At 38.0% G+C, this 17,162-nt stretch overlaps 1 long non-coding RNA gene across 1 annotated transcript; it reads left to right on the top strand.

The window, feature by feature from the left end:
* The first annotated feature begins 10,268 nt into the window (after positions 1 to 10,268).
* On the top strand, positions 10,269 to 13,943 carry LOC125156340 (uncharacterized). The gene is made up of 3 exons (XR_007148551.1): positions 10,269 to 10,498; positions 10,776 to 10,994; positions 13,671 to 13,943. It is a non-coding gene; the product is annotated as an uncharacterized LOC125156340 (long non-coding RNA).
* The last annotated feature ends 3,219 nt before the right edge of the window (positions 13,944 to 17,162 follow it).

The following is a 17,162-nucleotide window of genomic DNA, read 5'->3' as shown; positions in this document are numbered from 1 at the left end:
AAGTCTCCTCAGCTCATTATTTTTAACTCAATCTGTAAACTAGTTTTTAGTAAATAGACCCTTTCATATTTCTCCGCTGTCACATTCCATTTTTTTCTTTTAATTTGTTAACTGGAAGAAAATACCAGAGGGATGTTCTCAAAGAATGTAGTCTATCTTTCCAAGTATAATTTTTAAAAGTATACAGATCAGAGCTTATCAGTATTATTGTACAAAATTCAACTTGTTTAAAAAAAACGAAACATCTTGCTTGCCTGCTTAGGACACAAAAAAAGTAAGCAACATGTTAATGAATGACAAGCTTCACACTATTTTTATGATTGGTAAATTAGTTTACAAATTAAGTTAAAAGGTCACAGTACCTTGAGTATATAAATGTACTCAGTGCCAGCCGTGGATTCGATCACACTTTGAAAATATTTTAATGCAGGTAATTATTAGATGTTAAAATTATAAAATTTTCAAAATGTAACAAAACAGTGCATTTTATTTAAACCATACATGTTGACCTCACCCCCCAGCTTTCTGTGGTTGGCCCACATTCTTTAAAATATTTGACTGATTTTCTGAACCTAAACCATACGAGAAAGAAAGAAACCACCTCTCAAACATTTCATCCGTCGTATCCTGGTACCTGCCCCTAAGAGAAAACCTAAAATATTTTCCACCAACAATCTCCTAATTTTTACTTGAATTTAACATTATAGTGCCTACTGTTTACTCTGAACCATCGTCTCCAGACTTCTTTGGATTCCTGTAACATAATCTTCAATGAAGCTTTGTGTTTCATAGCAAAACTCTTGCTAGAAATTCTGACTGTACCTCTAATGTTGCAAGATAGGTGGGCTGGGCTGTCTTCAGGTTGAGACACAAAAGGCTATTTCTTGTAAGCAAAATAGAGTGCCTCAGAATTGTTTTCTTAGACGAGGGTGGGTCCCAGTGGCAATTACCGAGTTTGAGGCTTTGCTTTCAGACAGCCTGCATTGTCTGTCTCTGGGACTGGAACAGCCCGGAGGCATCTTAAAACTGACCTGGTTGTTAAAAGGAATTTTAATTTTTCCTTTCTATGTCTTCTGCTTTAAAATAACAAGCAACAAAGTTAAAACAAACAAAAAAAGTAAAATATAATCTTTTCTAATTTTTAAACACTTAAATATAAAATCAGTGTATAAATATTTTTAGGCATTTTTCTTTTTCCATGCAAAAAATTTTATGAATCTGTTTTTTCCATATGTTTGCCTTTTAATTTACAATAAAATTCTGTGGTTTACTTATTCATTCTATAATTACTAAACATTTGAGTTGTTTTTAGTTGTTATTAACACATTATACAACAAGCTATCTTCATACAAATATTCCCACCTTTGAAATAAGTAAATAAAATGAATTGTGCAATCCATAAAACCAAAAAAAAAATATTTAATCACAACAGTAAAGAGAGAACTCATTGGATTTTAAGAACACATTACATACAAACAAGGAATATGTTCTGGGCAATGTTCTAAGTGACTTACACATATTAACTTTTAATCCTGCAAACAATGTCATAGAAGCGAGATCGTTTGTCATCATTACAGTGGTTACATTTTATAGATAAGGAAACTGAAGCACAGAAAAGTAAAGCAACTTGCTCAAGGTCACACAGATAATACACGAAAGAGCCAATATTCCAACGCAGGCTGACTGGAGTCAGAGCACGTTCTCGCAACCATTACACTACACTGCCTCTCTAATGACTGTAAAAATAGAGGATCCAAAAGTAAGAAAGACTGGATTGAGATAGTGGACTGAAAACAAAATGATAGTAGACACACACACACACACACACACACACACACACACGGAAGGAAAGAAGGAAGAGAAGTAGAGAGAGAGAGAGGCAGGGAAGGTGGGAGAAAAAGGAAAAGGAAGGAAGGCAGAATCGCAAAATCTATGACATCGTTAGAAAGCAAGAAATAGGCAGCAGTGGAAGAGAACGTGTGAGGAATTCCTGGACAATGAGGCCATCATAGTGGATGGGTCGGCGGACCAGCTGGGAGCACCTCAACACACACACACACACACCCCGCAGGAGGTGTCAGCAGTTGGCCTAGTCTAGAGCTTTAACCCCGGAACATGTCCAATGAAGAGAGTGAACTAACTCCTTTTGGATCGTTCCATGTAGGGAGTAAATACCTGAGAAATAAGGAAGCATTGAACCATCATAACCACCATAAAAGAGAAAGAAAGAAAGAAAGAAAGAAAGAAAGAAAGAAAGAAAGAAAGAAAGAAAGAAAGAAAGAAAGAAAAAAGAAGCCTCTATACAGAATGGGAACCACCCAGCCAGGTAAAGATGGCTTCACCTGGTCCTTTGGGTTCCCTGTCCTGCCTGACTGTGTCATGCCCATGACCTTAACAAACATGAGCCTGTCATCCACACAGCTCTGCCACCTTACTGACCTGCCTGGAGTCAGCTCTCTCACTCAAGGGAAAAGCCAGTGGGAAAATGGACCTAAAAATTGCAGAAAAACTCACACCAGCAACTTGCAGGAGGAGGGAGAGAATCACCAGATGGAACAATTGATCCTTAAAAGTCTAAAGTGATTCAAGACAGAAAGTAACTTAGAAAAAAAATTAATTAGGGGCACCTGGATGGCTCAGTTGGTTGAACTTCCAATTTCGGCTAGGTCAGGACCTTGCAGTGGTGAGATCAAGCCCTTGTGCCAGACCCCGTGCTGGGTGTGGAGCCTGCTTAAGATTCTCTCTCTCCTCTCCTTCTTCTTTTGCCCCTCCCCTCACTCCCTCCCTCCCTCAAAAAAATTAAATTAAATTAAAAAAAGAAGAAGAATATCTCTCCCAGCTAAAGAGAGGCGTCAGACCTTGAGTTTACATGCCTAGTCCAATATGAAATGGGAAAGCGTTCAAAGACCATGACCCATATGCATCCTGATGAAATAAAAGAGCCCAAAAGACAAATAAAGTACCTAATAGCTACCATTATGATGGAAGATGGGGGAACAAGGATCAGATGGCATCTGGCAATTAGATTGCTACTAGCAATTGGTAATTAGATTGCTTTAAATAATGAACATTATCTTCAAAGTTCTGAGGGAAAAATGCCAAGTTTCTCCACTGGAAAGGTACAATGTTTCCTTTTCCATATTCTATTAAAAGCCAGTCACTACATCCGGCCCACGTCTCCTGGAGAAAGAAGTATCAATGAATGCACGGACAGATGTTAAAAGTAACCACAGTAAAGACAAACATTTTGACAGAGATGCATTGAGACTACACAAATATTCTGTTTCTTCTGAAAGGCTGAGGCTAGGATTTCAGCTCTGCTTAAAGTACAGCCATCATGTACTGGCTCGGCATGTGCCTACACCAAGATGGCAGCATACATTCTCCTGTCTTCTTCATACCTATGATCAGAGGCCCCTCCACAGCCCTATATAAACTAACACACACCACCCTGAATCCTCTGACCACTGTCACTTTTCTTTGTAGCACTAGCTGACCTTCTATTGTAATTACCTATTGTAACCACCACAATGTAAATTCCATGAGAAAGGGATTTTTGTTTATGTCTTTCATTGCTTTATAGAGTGCCGACATAGAATCTGAAAATTGTTTGCTGAATGGAAAACTAAATATTAATATTATTCGGAACCAAAGGACTCTAACATTGTAATTTATATTTACATTAAATAATATTTCTTGTCTTTTTGAAATTCACCTATTATTCACTCAACATTTAATTGAATACCTGCTATATGCCGGAGTTTCATAGAGGGAGAAGTAAAAAATCGTGATGGATAAAACAACACTTTCTTTTTCTTATTATTGTTTATAAATGCACAGATCTTCACAATGTTATTTGAGATAAAGGTCATAATGGACAAATTTCCAAATGCTATTGGCACAAAAGAAAAATAATTAGTAAGTCTACCTGCGTAAGTCAAAAATGGAGTTACCACCTTAGTTTGGACTGAAAGAATGAACTAGCCACTTAGAGAAGAGAGCTGAGTGTATTTTAAATGGAGCAAGAAACCTATAAATAGTCATACATAAGCATGGAGTCTTGAAAGAAGTCAGTGAATAATTGCTATGAAGGGAACCAGAGCCAATTTCGTGGGTGAGCAACCTGTGCAGCTGTACATGGCCCTGTTCTCAGAAGGACCTAGTGTTTGCCTAATTTTCTGTGGGCACTTGTTTGCAATTCTTAATAATTTTATCTTTGAACTTGTGCTTTGTAAGTGAAGTGCAATGGGATATTGAAGCAGGCACATGAGCAGAAGAGATCTGAGTTATTCCCTGACCCACTGGCAGATAGCATTCACAGTGCCTCATGAGCACAGAATTCCATGGTCCCATTACAAGTGAAAGTTCAGCAAAACTCAAAGTTAAGTACAAGAAAAGAATGGTTAAGTCTTCCACTCAGTAAGTTGAGGCACTGACAACCCAGAGAGGCCATGCTTTTCATCCGAGCCAGAACTTCTAGAACACAGAAACTTCTAGAAGCCAGAACTTCTAGAACACAGAAAGAAGGTATGCTATGAAAAACAATGACCAAGAAAACCTATCATACCTTACTTAATGAGTTCTTCCCTGTATCAGCTGAAGATGATGACATTGAAAGGAAGGGAAAGATAGGGCAACCCACAGTTCCTTTTCCTCTCTGTCCTTTGTCACTCATCAGTAAGCCAAGGCAGAAAGCCTTGGTGGAATGTACAAGTATCAAGAAGCAAATGAAAACAGCTGAGTTTGTTTTCTATGGTGTTTCTGTTCTTCTCATAAGAATGAAGCGCATATGTATATGCACAAGCCGTGAAATACAAATTGTGTAACTTCAGTGATTTTGCATATGAGTTTGATACTTTCCTATCTGCATTTTAAACTGGCACCATACCACATAAAGGGGAGGGTAAGAATCATGCTAATAATTACAAATGTTAGGGACAGAAAACTTATTCGAAGAAATAATGGCTGAAAATGTTAATAACTTGGGGAAGGAAACAGACATTTAGCTCTAAGAAGCATAGAGAGTTCCAAAGTGGGAAAAGTTATAAGTGCCTACCTAAGGAAACAAGAAGAATCTCAAATGAACAACTGATTTTACACCTCAAGCAACTCAAAAAAGAAGAAAAAATGAAGCCCAAAGTTAGTAGATGGAAGAGAATAACAAGATCAGAGTGGAAATTAAACTAGAGACTCAAAAGACAAGATTGAAAAGATAGATGAAACAAAGAGTCAGTTCTTTGAAACATAAACAAAACTGACAAACACTTAGCTAGACTCACCAAGAGAAAAAGAGAGAAAGCTCAAATAAGTAAAATCAAAAATTAAATAGAAGGAACCATAACTGATACCACAGAAATACAAAGGATCGTACTACGAACAACATATGCCAATTGGACAACCTTGAAGAAATGGATGAATTCCAAGAAACATACAACCTTCCAAGACTGAATCATGAAGAAATAGAAAATCTGAACAGACCAATGACTAGTAAGGAGATTGAGTCGGTAATCAAAAACCTCTCAACAAACAAATGTCCAGGACTAGATGGCTTCACTGGTGAATTCTAACAAATATTCAAAGAGGAATTAATACCAATCCTTCTCAAACTTTTCCAAAAAATAGAAGAGGAGGGAACTCTCCCAAACTCATTTCATGATGCCAGCATTACCCTTATACCAAAATCAGTCAAGGGCACCACAAAAAGAATATTACAGGCTAATACCCTTGATAAACATAGATACAGAAATCCTCAACAAAATTTTACCAAAATAAATTCAACAATACAGGAGCGCCTGGGTGGTTCAGTCAGTAAAGTGTCTGACTTTGGCTCAGGTCATATCTCTCCATTCTTGAGTTCAAGCCCCGCGTCAGGCTCCATGCTGACTGCTCAGAGCCTGGAGCCTGCTTCGGATTCTGTGTCTCCCTCTCTCACTGCTCCTTCCCTGCTTGTGTTCACTCTCTCTCTCTCTGTCTCTCAAAAATAAATAAACATTAAAAAAAGTTAAAAAAAAAAAAAAAGATCTCACACCATGGCCAAAGTGGAATTTATCCCAGGGATGCAAGAGTAGTTCAACATTCACAAATCAATGTGATCTGCCACATTAACAGAATGAAAGATAAAAAATACATGATATTCTCTATAAATGCAAAAAAAGCATCTGACAAACTTCAATATCCACTTATGATAAAACCTATCAACAAAGGAGGTATTGAGGGAATGTACCTCAACACTGAAGGCCATACATGACAAGTTAACTTCACACTAAATGATGAAAGCTGAAAGCTCTTTTTTTCTGACATCAAGGATGTCTACTCTGGCCACTTTATTCAACATAGTATTGGAAGTCCTAGCCACAGCAATCAGGCAAGAAAAAGAAATAAAATGCATCGGAATGGGGAAAGAAGTAAAACCATCACTACTTGTGATGACACAATATTACATACAGAAAATCCTAAATATTCTACCAAGAAACTGTTAAAACTAATAGATAAATAAGGATAAAACGTCACAGGATAAAAAAGTCAATATACAGAAATCTGTTGCATTTCTATACACTAATAACAAACTATCAGAAAGAGAAATTAAGAAAACTTTCATTTATAATTGCATGAAAAAGAATAAAATACTTAGAAATATATTTAACAAAAGTGAAAGACCTATACCCTGACAACTGTAAGACACTGCTGAAAGAAATTAAAGAAGACATAAACAGATGCACAGATATTCATGCTCATGGATTGGAAGAATTCATATTTTTTAAATGTCCATATGCCCAAAGCATTTTACAGATTCAATGCAATTCCTATCAAAATTCCAATGGCATTGTTCATAGACATAAAACAAACATCCCTAAAATTTGTGTGGAACCAAAAGATCTTGAATAGCCAAAGCAAACCTGAAAAAGAAAAACAAAGCTGGAGATATTACACTGCCTGATTTCAAACTATACTGCAAATCTATAGTAATCAAAACAGTATGGTATTGGTACAAAAATAGATATATAGATCAATTGAACAGAATAAAGCAGCCAGAAATAAACTCACACAGGCATGGGTCAATTAACTTATGACAAAAGAAATATATAAAAGAAAGAATATACAATGGAGAAGAGACAGACTTTTCAATAATGGTGTTGAGAACAGTGTACAGCCACATTCAAAAGAATAAAAATCAGGGGTGCCTGGGTGGCTCGGTCGGTTAAGCGTCCGACTTTGGCTCAGGTCATGATCTCACGGTCCATGAGTTCGAGCCCCGCGTCGGGCTCTGTGCTGACAGCTCGGAGCCTGGAGCCTGTTTCAGATTCTGTGTCTCCCTCTTTCTCTGCCCCTCCCCTGCTCATGCTCTCTCTCTCTCTGTCTCAAAAATAAATAAATGTTAAAAAAAAAAAAGAATAAAAATCAGATCAGTATCTTACACCACACACAAAAAATTAACTCGAAGTGAATTAAAGACTTGCATATAAGACCTGAAACCATAAAACTTCTGGAAGAAAACATAGGATGTAATCTTCTTGACACTGATCTTCGTAGTGAGTTTTTGGATTTGACTTCAAACACAAAAGCAACAAAAGCAAAAACAAAGTGGGACTACATCAAAATAAAAAGCTTCTGCCCAGCAAAGGAAACAATCAACAATATAGAAGGTCAACCTTTTGAATGGAGGAAAGTATTTGCAAATCATATATCTGATCCTTAATTTCCCAAATATGTAAAGAACTTACACAACTCAATAGCAAAAAAATCCAATTAAAAAACAGGCAGATGATCTGAATAGACATGTTGGCAGATGGCCAACAAGTACATGAAAAAATGCTCAACATCATTTTTGATGTTTTGATGTTTCTCATCAGAGAGAGAAATGCAAATCAAAACCTCAATGAGATATCACCACACACTTCTTAGAATGGCTATGATGAAAAAAAGAAGAAATAACAAGTGTTGGTGAGAATGTGGAGAAAAGGGAATTCTTGTATACCATTACTGGGAATGTAAATTGGGTGCAGCGACTATAGAAAACGGTGTGGAGGTTCCTCAAAAAATTAAAAATAGAACTACCACATCATCCAGCAATTCCACTTCTGGTTATTCATCCAAAGAAAATGAAAACATTAATTTGAAATATATATGTGGCCCTATGTTCATCGTAGCATTATTTTCAGTAGTTGTTTCAGTTGGAAACAACCTAAATGCTCACCAAAGGATGAATGGATAAAGACGATGTCACATGCATGCACACACTACAATATTATTCAGCCATAAAAAAGAATGAAATCTTGTCATTTGTAACCATACTGACGGACCTTGAGGGCATTATGCTAAGTGCAAGAAGTCAGAGAAAGAAATGGTGTATGATCTCTCTTATATGTGGAATCTAAACAACAACAACAAACCAAGCTCATAGATACACAGAACATATTGGTGGTTGCCAGAGGTGGGGGTGGGAGAAATAGGTAAAGGGAGCCAAAAGTTACAAACTTTCATTAGTAACATATTAGTCATGGGGAGAAAATGTAAAGCATGGTGACTATTACTATTATTTTTTTTGAGAGAGAGAGAGAGAGAGAGAAAGAATCCCAAGCAGGCTCTGCACAAACAGCGTGTAGCCTGATGTGGGGGCCCGAACTTACAAACCTCGAGATCATGACCTGAGCTGAATTCAAGAGTCTGACGCTTAACCAACTGAGCCACTCAGCACCCCGGCATGGTGACTATTCTTAATAACACTGTATCACATATATGAAAGTTGGTAAGAGAGTATATCTTAAATGTCCTTGTCACAAGAAAAAAAATCTTTTGTAAGTATGTATGGTGACGGATGTTAACTAAACTTATCGGGGTCATCATTTGACAATATATACAAATATTGCATCATGTTACACACTTGAAACTAATATACTGTTACACGTCAATTATAACTCAATAAAAGTTTTTCCAATTTTCCTTACTAGAAAAATATTGTGTCAAAAACATAGCAAGCCCAGAAATAGGTGGAAGAAGGAAGAGGAAAAAAAATTTTATGTTTAGTACCTTTAATGACACTCTCATGCTATTTACCTGTGCTCTCATTGTGCACCGGACCTTGTCAAAGATAAACAAAGCCAGACATTAGTTAAAACGTTACGGACCGATTTTAATCAGTAATAACTACTGCAATATGGAAAAGAGCCCAGCATGAACAGCATTCAACTTAGATTCTCTGAAAGGTGACTGCACAATTTAAAGGGAATGTGAGTACCTCGGGAGGGAGTGTGGGCGGTGGGCGGGAGCTCGGTGGAGACAAGGGAAAGGAATCCCAAAAAGCAGAAAGGGGGTTGGTCCGTGTGACTAGGCCATTTGAGCTGGCTAACTCACGCTTATCCTTACCAAACTCAGGTTCCTAGATTCTCACAAAGACCGGGAGGGAGCAGTCCTATCTTCAGGTGTTGGTTGGAACAGTAAATTCTCTTGACAGCCTGGACCTTTTCCACGAGGGACGGGAACATGATGGGGATGGAGGGATTGCCTTGAGGATGCTGCCTTGAGCTGTTAGAAACTATGCTGGTGTTTGCTCGGGCCTCTTTAGTAGGGGCTGGGTGGGGACACAATCATTTGTACTTAAGAGTCTGCTTTCAAATTGTAATGTTTTCAAACTATGCATGTGATATGGAGAGTATCAACTATCTTTGGCTGAATATTTTTTTTTAGTGTCTTAAACCTGGTTCCTGGCAAACTAAAACTAATTAACACTTACTCCTTTCAGTTTCTGTATTTTGATTCTTTAAAATATCAACTTCAATACTGTATTGCTCTATGGTGCAGAAAATAAGCTACTTTAAATATATACTTATGTACTTAAGACTTAACACATAGTATGTAATGTCTGATTCTGAATTAAGGAGGCTTTCTCTAAATTCAGCGGTGGAGAAAATTAGCTTCATAAAAATGATTTAGAACTAGATGGAAATGTTTTATTTCCGTGTTTCAAGAAAGAAAATTAATGAGTCTCTGGGACCATTAAACTCTAAATAAAAAGTTCCTCTGCCGAAACGTTATTTTTTTAAAAAGAGTGAAAACATCTTTGGAGCCAATAATATGCTATGTAGGTTTGGAAAAAATGACTCATTTGGGGAGTGTGAATGTGACTAAAATATTTAGTGGGCTTCCTTCACTACCTAATATGGACCAGTTCAGACAAGCCTGCATGTTTGCTCAAGTAGATAAGCAGTAGGGAATCTAAACTGTAGCATTTGCGAAATCTCCTTTATTACTAAGTGGTTCCTGTGGGATATCTTTCATTCGTTCATGCATTTATTCACTTCACAAAAATCTGTTGAGAGTTGGATCCATCAAAGACAAGGCCTGCCGGCCTGGTGGGAAAGTTAGTCACATCAAGGACCCCACAGTTCAGTCCTGGAGTGAGCGGGGACAGCCAGACACAATCCACGCAGTCCAAAGAAATTTCAAAATAAGTTCTCTCTTAGCTTAGGTTTCTCCAGAACCCAACTCCGAAACAAGGAAGGTATGTGATTTGGGAGTTGATTCCAGGGAAAACACCACCCGGAAAGTGGGTATGTTATAATGTCGTGTCTCCCCTGGGATTCCTGGAAGTAAGTGCCATGGGGACATTGGATGTGGTGCTGGAGTTGGGAAGTCCCCAGCTTATCCCATGGTGACGGCTGGGGACAGCGAATTGGTAGGGTCCCAGCGGTGTGCTCCGTGGACTTTACACGGGTTTCTCACTCTAGGTGAGTATAAGACCCTCCTAATATTTCTTACATGTCCCTTGGTCTCCTCAGAAAAAAACGTCTTGCCATTCCTAGCCACTTCGTCTTTCGGTACTATCCCTTCCAATTCTGGTTTAGAAGAAGATGAAAAGCTTGAAGACAGTCTTCAATGATCAGTTTTTGCCTCGAATTTTATTTAATCCAATAATTGCTCTGCCAGACATACGGGGATGCTGTCAGGAGCACAAAGGCAGCCTCTGCTTGGGACAGTTGGAGAAGACTTCTTAAAAGGTGAGTCTTAAAACGGATGAGGAGTTTGCAATGTAGGGACGGGAGTAAAGCCATTCCCGGGACAGGAAAGAATGCGTGCAAGGCTCCAGGGCGCCCTAGAAAGAAGAAAATGTGCTTTGTGCCTGGAGTGCTGGGTACAAAGGATGTTAGAAAAGAGGTCTCAGGTTGGACAGAGCCAGACAGCACATTGGAGGATTAGGAAGGACAGCTGCCAAAAACAAATGCTTTCCTCCAAACGTGCTAGTGACACTAAAGATTTCCATAACCCAAAGTCAAGTACAATGACATAATAGAAAAGAAGACAGAGCAAGTTGGGGGGAGTGGGGTAACATAGCCAATCCTTCATTTATCCATAATGGAAATAATAAATACTAACTAAGTAATAATAGAAATAACGAGCAACGAGGAAGAATTTAAAATGGCAACAAAATATGGGATGTACAAGTAAGACAATTAGATGTTACTAAACAGGCTAAAAATGATTGTATCTAGGAGTGGGGCCCGGAATGAGATTAAGAGGCAGTAAGTGGATGAAAAATCATTTGACTTCTAAAATATGGATATGAACATGTGTTAGGTCCATAAAAGTAAGGATAATTTTATTACAACTTCTCGGTTCAGTACCTAAATGAATGTAGTTAATCAAGAAACATTATTTGCACGATCCTCTGTAAGATGTGTTCCATTGTTAGTGACTCTCCTGCCAAGAGAACCATTGAATGTTCTGACTGGGGAGCTCTGAAAAACTTTCTTACTTCCTATAAATTTATTAGAATTATGGTCAGTAGAGGCTTATTGCCTGTTAGTGTGTTAAAAGTTGGTTCCATTATCGGTTTAAATAATTTTCCATAAATGCAGTCACTCTGGAGATCAAAAGTCTGCATTAAGATAACAAAAAAAAATTTCATCATGTTCTCCCTAGAATTCAGAATCTCTTTAAAGCTGTGTTAAATATTAATAGAATTCAAATTTTTGAGGTTGAATGCTGAAACTTTGAGGGAGAGAGGCCACTAGCAGTATTTTCTTGCTTTTTGGTTTTTACACTGGGAAAAGCCAAATGTGAAAGTGTTTTCTGCTAAACAATCATTGGCCAACATCCATTATGTACAACTGGTTTTCTAACTGCGTAATTTTATTACGCATAGATGAATGATACTAACTCTTTCCCTAGATCCCCTCAACAGAACCTTTGACTGCCAGGCGACCATCTACAAACACCAGACAGGCTTAGCAGAAAGATAACATGAGCCTATGATTCCCTGCTTCAGTTTTGTCAAGAACGTGTCTTTTGACAAATGTGTGGGTGCGCGCCCATGCACGCGGGTCTTTCCTATAACAATAAAGACCGGGAAATAATTGGCGTTTTAAAGTCCTGGTAAAATGGTAGATGCAAACAAAAGACAACTTTTTCCTCCAAGTTCCTGTCAGTGGCATTGTGTCTGTCGCTTACTGGACCTTGGCAACTTGATAGCAAAGTGTGTGTACATCTCGGGCTGTCATAAATAATAAATAGCCCATCAATACATTGTTGCAGAGTGTTTTTTGCCTTAGATTTAGATGACCACACTAATCACTTACAAAAGAGAATAGTTGCCTGAAACTGTTTTTTTTTTTTTTTCCTGTGGTGTTGGTGGATTCCTATCATAAAAACCTTGATGAACTTTGGTGCATATTTTTATAATGGCTGACCAGAGTTGGTTAAAGCCACATACTGTGGCCATGAGATAATGCAAAGCTAAGTGACCCATATAGAAACGAATTGAGTTCCATGCTGTGGCATTGGCTTCATGTGCTAACTAAACACATGACTTAACCTCACTGAACAGCTAGGTCAAAAAACATAGATCATGCTACAAACTCTGGTGGATTAAGAACCCCAAGTGATACATTCTCCCACTACACCTGAATGTCATCATGAAGGGAAAAGAATGAACAAAAAAGATGAGATGAGGGGGTATATTTTGCAATAAAACTAACCGACAATTGAGGCAAGGAAGAGATTTATCAACAATTTCACATCATGAAAATGTGTGTTACAAGAGTTAAGTTTGTCAACTCCTTTTGAGGACTGTTTGTTGGGCAGCACTTTGAAATCCACTCCAGGAATATGGTGTAATAATTTTATAGTGGGTACAAGTTACTCTTCACTTAATTTGTTAAATGTCAGCTATCCCTCCCAAAAGTAGACAATTCTTTTGAGTCGGTGTGATTTAGTAATATGACATCTGTCGTGGTTTTGAAAATTAACAAACTGCCTGATTTTCCTTAGTCCTGAAATTTGTAACCTTGCCACAAGGTGGCAGTAGGTCTACTACTTCAAGTAATTAACTACCGTCCTTTCTTGAGATCCAAATTTCGACCAAGAATTTTGTACAAATTCTTGTTGGTATGTAAATCCAGTGTATAAGTCTACTCATGTTACCAAACATGACAGATACGGAGAGTACAAAAGGCATTTTTATGGTCATGTGCCCCAAGGAGATTTGTGTCTGTCTGTTCTCAGCTGTGCTGGGCCCCCAAGGATGGTCTGACACCAATAACTCTTCAAAGGCATTTCTGACGGGGACAAAGAATAATATAGAAGTCTTTCTGAAATGGCTATAATTTGGTATTCACCTTAATAATCATAAGTTGATCATTCTGAGCAATAAATTACTTACTACATTCTATTCCTAGGTTTTTTTGTCTTGACATCAACCCCCTCCAAGGACATGCATCATTCTGTGACTCCTCAGCCTGACCTGCATCCCAGAGATTTCCTCAGAGGGAAAATCTAGTCCATCACGTTTGGCATAGTTACTCCTTCAAGAATTGTGGATTGAGGTAAAAATGTTCACTTGTGGAGGGGAGCAGAAAGGATAGGGTAGGAAGGACTGTGCAGTGACAAAAATACAAATGTTACAGGGGCGCCTGGGTGGCTCATTTGCTTGAGCGACTGACCCACGATTTTGGCTCAGGTCATGATCCCAGGGTCGTGGGATCAAGCCCCGAGTCAGGCTCTGCACTGAGTGTGCCGCCTGCTTAAGATTCCCTCTCTTGGGGCACCTGGGGGGCTCAGTCGGTTAAGCGTCCGACTGCAGCTCAGGTCACGATCTCGCAGTTCGTGAGTTCAAGCCTCGCGTCTGGCTCTGTGCTGACAGCTCAGAGCCTGGAGCCTGCTTCAGATTCTGTGTCTCCCTCTCTCTCTGCCCCTCCCCTGCTTATGCTCTGTCTCTGTCTCTGTCTCTCTCTGTCTCAAAAATTAATAAACATAAAAAAAAAAAGATTCTCTTTCTCTCTCTCTCTCTCTCATCCTCTGACCTGCTCATGCTCTCTCCCTCTCAAATTAAATAAATAAATAAATGAATGAATGAATGAATGAATAAATAAATAAATAAACAAATAAATAAATATTATAGTCCAATTAGAGTGGAAGCAAGCAATTTGCTGACTTCTTCTGCGTGCCAGATTGTGTGCTAATGCTTACGGTGTGTTTCTATGTTGCCTTGCTGGGTAAGCCTCAGGCTCCTTACCTCTATGTGAGGATACTGTTACCTGCCTCCTGGGGACATTATATCAACGAGGTGGCTCATACAGACTCAGCGATAGACGCCAAGAGGTTGACTAACTTCATTCAAGTCACAATTCTAGTGAAAATGACAGAACTGGACTTTAAACACAGGCACACCCATTGCAAAGCCCGTGCGTTCAATTTTCTTGCAACACTGTCTTTGGTCTGTATTAAGAAAACACTTTTTGACTTGTTTTCATCATCAAAATATTACTTTTTCTTGATTCATCTGTTGTGTCCCTTTTAGTGAATTTTCTCCAATTAAGTGTTTCTTAACTTTCTGAGGTCACAAATCATTTGAACATCTGATAGAAGTTCTGCACTATTTCCACCCCCAAAACAAATGTCAAGACAATCTTGCACATAACTTCAGGAAGGTTATATGCCCCCAAAATTCTTGCATGAAACCTTTTACTTAAGTATCTTTTTTTAAAAATCATTTTCCAGTATTTATAGATGGAACCTCTAAGAAAGTAATGAAGGATAAATGAGGCCATAAGGGCAGGGGCCCAGATCTGATAGGATTAGTGTTTTTGTAAGGAGAGATACCAGAAAGCTTGACATGCTCTCTCCCTCTCTCTCTCCCTCTCTCTCTCTCTCTCTCTCTCTCTCTCTGCATGCAAGCACCAAGAGAAGGCCGTGTGAGGACATGAAGGCAGCCATCTGAACACCAGGTAGAAAATCCTCACCAAAAACCAAGTTGGCCAGAACATTCATATTAGACTTCTAAAATTGTGAGAAAATAAATTTTTGTTGTTGAAGCTACCCAGCCAGTTGGTATTTTGTTATGAAAGCCCAAGGTAACTACAAGGGCACCCCCCCCATAAGAAGCGTATCAAACCCACAACTATTCACAAACTTTCATGGATGTTCACGTTTACATCTTAAGTTTTAAATTTTAATTTTTTTTTTAAGTTTTTTTAACGTTTATTTATTTTTGAGACAGAGAGAGACAGAGCATGAACGGGGGAGGGTCAGAGAGAGAGGGAGACACAGAATCTGAAACAGGCTCCAGGCTCTGAGCCATCAGCACAGAGCCTGATGCAGGGCTTGAACTCATGAAACGTGAGATCATGACCTGAGCCGAAGTCGGACGCTTAACCGACTGAGCCACCCAGGTGCCCCTTAAATTTTAATTTTTTAATAAATGCTCACTTACAGAAAATTGAAATATACAGAAAAACAAAACTAAATTAGCAATTAGTTTTTTCTTTCTACAGATTAAAGGTAACTACTAGTAAAATTTTAGTATGCTTTCTAAAATACAGTTTTGATTATGATACATATATAATTCCATATATTTTTTAGTGAACACTAGACAGAAACATTTCTCAATTTGATTAAAATAGCTGAATTAAATTTCTTCAAACGTCAACATTTCTAAATTTAGCTTATTTTTAATTTTTGACATAAATTTTTAAATATATTTGATGTTATGAGTCACAGTATGAGATCATTATGCCTTTTTAAGGCTTTTTTGATTCGGACAAATCACTTTTCTAAATAAGAAAATAAGTTATTTATTTTTATGAGCAATTTATGCATGTGAAATATATGTATGTATATGTGTGTGTATATATATGTGTGTGTGTATAAATATTTGTGTGTATATGTATATATTATGTATATATAATACATATATATATATGTATTACATATATATATGCAGCTTTTGCTTTGCATGATTCCAGTATGCATGAATTTCAGTTACCATGACCTAGTTAAATAATACCAGTTCAACACAATTCAAATTTTGGTTGCAATTGTTAAGTAGTAAAGCATTTATCCTGCCTGAAGAGAGGTCTGATCTTTGCCCCCAGCCCCTGGGAGTTAACCTCTACGTTGCTGGAGTTTCTAGAGCAATAGGAGTCTCTTGTCATTCATGGTGGACCCCTCAAACAACACTGACAGTTTATGCTAAAATGGTGATGAATGGTGGATGCATTGGACCACTGGTATCAGCCCAGCCTCTGGGAAAGTGGTCAGGATTAGAGATTGAATTCAACCGTTGGGCAATCAATCAATCAATTAATCATGCCCATTTGTCTAAGTCCCAATAAAAACTGTGGACACTGAACTTCAGGCAAGTTTCTCTGGTTGGCAACACTCCATGTGTCACATAATGATGCCAATAGGGTAACACATCCTGAGGTCGATGGAAGCTTTACATTTGGAATCTTTCCAAAAATGTTTGATATATAATAATATATAATAATTAACCAGTTCTCTACAGATAAACATATGTATATATGTGGTTCTCAGAATAGTTTTGAAACATAATAAAACTATGCATTTGTATGTGCTTTCCAGTTTTCAAAGTGTTCTTACATTCATTTCACTTATTGCTCAAAATACTCCTGAGGCTTAGCTGCTTCTGATGGCAAATCATCGTTCTTTTATGATAGGTGATTCTGAAAATTCTAGATAGACCAACAGACAAATAAATCAACAGAGTGCTCACCGAATCATGGAGTCTTTCCCTTGGAAACGATCCTACAGACCATGCCATTGACAGTTCATTTTAAGCCTGAAAGATAAAGAAAGTTATCCCATATCAAATATTCTTCCACAACACCAAGCTCCTATTCACATATCTGTAGAATAGGTTTTTAAAGTAA

The sequence above is a fragment of the Prionailurus viverrinus genome, chromosome F2, assembly GCF_022837055.1.
Source record: "Prionailurus viverrinus isolate Anna chromosome F2, UM_Priviv_1.0, whole genome shotgun sequence".
Taxonomy (NCBI): Eukaryota; Metazoa; Chordata; class Mammalia; order Carnivora; family Felidae; genus Prionailurus; species Prionailurus viverrinus.
The sequence above is the reverse complement of the archived record's forward strand: the minus strand, read 5'-3'. Positions and strand labels throughout refer to the sequence as shown.